The sequence below is a fragment of the Rhinolophus sinicus genome, chromosome 17 (assembly GCF_057876585.1).
Source record: "Rhinolophus sinicus isolate RSI-liver-muscle chromosome 17, RSI-T2T, whole genome shotgun sequence".
Lineage (NCBI taxonomy): Eukaryota > Metazoa > Chordata > Mammalia > Chiroptera > Rhinolophidae > Rhinolophus > Rhinolophus sinicus.
In genome coordinates, this window is record NC_142517.1 from 139,774,478 (window position 1) to 139,777,627 (window position 3,150).

The window sequence follows — 3,150 nt, forward strand, 5'->3', positions numbered from 1 at the left end:
TTTCACACTGTCCCTCAGCCCCCTCCTATCTATCACCCCGATAGATCTAGGACACATCTGACACAGTACATATTTTTTATAATATTATTGACTATATTCCTTGTGCTGTATCCTACATCCCCATGACTACTTTGTGACAACCAATTTGTACTTCTTAATCCCTTCTCATTTTCACTCACCTCCTCAAGCCCCCTCCCATCTGGCAACCATAAAAATGTTCTATGTAACTATGGGTTTGCTTGTATTTTGTTTGATTGTTTATTTTGCTTTATAAATTCCACATGTAAGTGAAATTACCTTGCAGTTGTCTTTCTATGTCTGACATACTCCACTCAGCACAGTACCTTACAGGTCTATCCATGTTGCTGCAGTAAGCAAGAACCCATTTCCTTCCATGGCCAAACAATATCCCATTGCATATATGTACCACCTCCTCTTTATCCATTCATCCATCAATGGGCATCCAGGCTTCCTCCACATCTTGTAAATAACGGCTATTGTAAATAATGCTGCCATGAATATATGGATGCCAATATCCCCTCGAAGTAGAGTTTTGGGTTTCTTTAGATAACTACCCAAAAGTGGGATTACTGGGTCCTTTTTTGCCTCTTGCTATAGTCTTTGTCTCTTGTTATGGACTTTGTAACCTAAAGTCTATTTTGTCTGGTATAACTATTGCTACACCAGCTCTTATTTTTCTATTTCCATTTTCATGAAATAACATTTTCCATCCCTTAACACTCAGTCTGTGTGTATTTCAATCTGAAGTGAGTCTCTTATAGGTAGCATATGTAAGTATTTTCTTATCCATTCAGCCACCCTATGTTTCTGATCAGAATATTTAATCCATTTACACTGAAAGAAAGTGTTGATAGATATGTAGTAATTGCCATTTTATTATTTACATTTTTGAGCATTGTTTTGTGTCTCAAAGCCATCCCTCTAATTAATGTTTTGGATTTCTTTTGATAGATACCCAGGAGTGGAATTGCTAGGTCATAAGGTAGTTCCATTTTCAATTTTTTGAGATACCTCCATACTGTTTTCCATAGTGGCTTCACCAATCTGCAATCCCACCAACCGTGCATGAGGGTTCCCTTTTCTCCATATCCTCGCCAGCCAACACTTGTTGTTTGTTGCTTTATTGATGATAGTCATTCTGACAAGAGTGAGGTGTTATCTCATTGTGGGTTTTGTTTGCATTTCTCTAATGCAACTAGTGATGTTGAACATTTTTTCATATGTCTGTTGGCTATCTATATGTTTTCTTTAGAGAAATGTCTCTTCATGTCCTCTGCCCAGTTTTAAATTGAGTTGTTTGGTTTTTTGGTGTTGAGTTTTATGACTTTTTTATAAATTTTGGATATTAACCCCTTATCAGATATATCATTGGCAAATATCTTCTCCCATTCAGTAGGATGCCGTTTTGTTTTATTGATGGTTTCCTTTGCTGTGAAAAAACTTTTTAGTTTGATGTAATCCCACATTTATTGTTTATTTTGCTTCCTTTGTCCAAGAGGATATATCAGTAAAAGTATTTCTAAGAGTGACATCTGTCAATTTACTTCCTATAATTTCTTCTGAGAGTTTTATGGTTGTGGGTCTTACATTCAGGTCTTTAATCCATTTTGAATTTCTTCTTGTATATGGTATAAGAAGGTGGTTCAGTTTCTTTCTTTTCTTTTCTTTTCTTTTTTTCTTTTGCATGTGTCTGTCCAGTTTTCCCAGGACCATTTATTAAATAGACTGTCTTTACCACAATGTAAATTCTTACTTCCATTGTCATAGATTAACTGACCATATAGGCATGGATTTATTTCTTGACTCTCAGTTGATCTATTTGTCTGTTTTTGTGCCAATACCATGCTGTTTTGATTACTGTAGGCTTGTAGTATGATTTGATGCCAGGTAGCATGATACCTCCCACTTTGTTTTTGTTTCTCAAGATTGCCTCGGATATTCGTGGTCTTTTATGTTTTCATGTAAATTTTAGGATTATTTGTTCTAGCTCTGTGAAAAATGTCCTTGGTAATTTGATAGAGATTGCATTGAATCTGTATATTGCATTAGGTAGTATGGATATTTTAACTATATCAATTCTTCCCATCCATGAGCCTGGTATATGTTTCCATTTATTTTTATCTTCTTTATTAATAGTTTCTCTCTTCAATGTCATATAATTTTTTGAGTACAGATCTTTTACTTCCTTAATTAAATTTATTCCTAAGTATTTCTGTTGTTTTTGAAGCAATTGTAAATGGGATTCTTTTCTTAATTTCCACTTCTGATAGTTTGCTATTGGTGTATACAAATGCAACTGACTTCTGAATATCAATTGTGTATCCTGTTAATTTGCTAAATTCATGTATCAGCTCTAAATTTTTTTGGTGGAATATTTAGGGTTTTCTATATATAGTATCATGTCATCTGCATATAATGACAATTTTACTTCCTCCTTTCCAATTTGGATGCTTTTTTTTTTTTTTTTTTTTTTTGGTCCTATCTCTATGACTAGAACTTCCAGTACTATGTTGAATAAAAGTGGTGAACGTGAGCCTCCTTGTCTTGTTCCTGATCATAAGGGGAATGTTTTAGCTTTTTCCCATTGAGTATGATGTTAGCTGTGGGTTTGTCATATATGGGTTTTATTATGGTGGAATATGATCCCTCTATCCCCACATTGCTAAGAGTTTTTTATCATAAATGTATTCAAAAATATATGCACCCCTATGTTTATTGCAGTAATATTCACAATAGCCAATATACAGAAAGAATCACAATGCCCATCAATAGATGACTGGATAAAGAAATTGTGGTACTTTTATAAAATGGAGTATTACTCATCCATAAAAAAAAAAAAAAGAAATCTTACCATTTGTAACAACATGGATGGACGTAGAGAATATTATGCTTAGTGAAATAAGTCAGACTGAGAAAGACAAATACCACATGATCTCACTTATATGTGGAATCTAAAGAATAGAATAAATGAGCAAACAGAACAGAAATAGACTCAGAGATATAAGGAGAAAAAACTGATGTTGCTAGATGAGAGGGAGAGGGGCTGGGGGTGAAGGTGAAGGGATTGGAAAGTACAAATTAGTAGTCACAATATAGTCACAAGGATATGAAATATAGTGTGGAGAATAT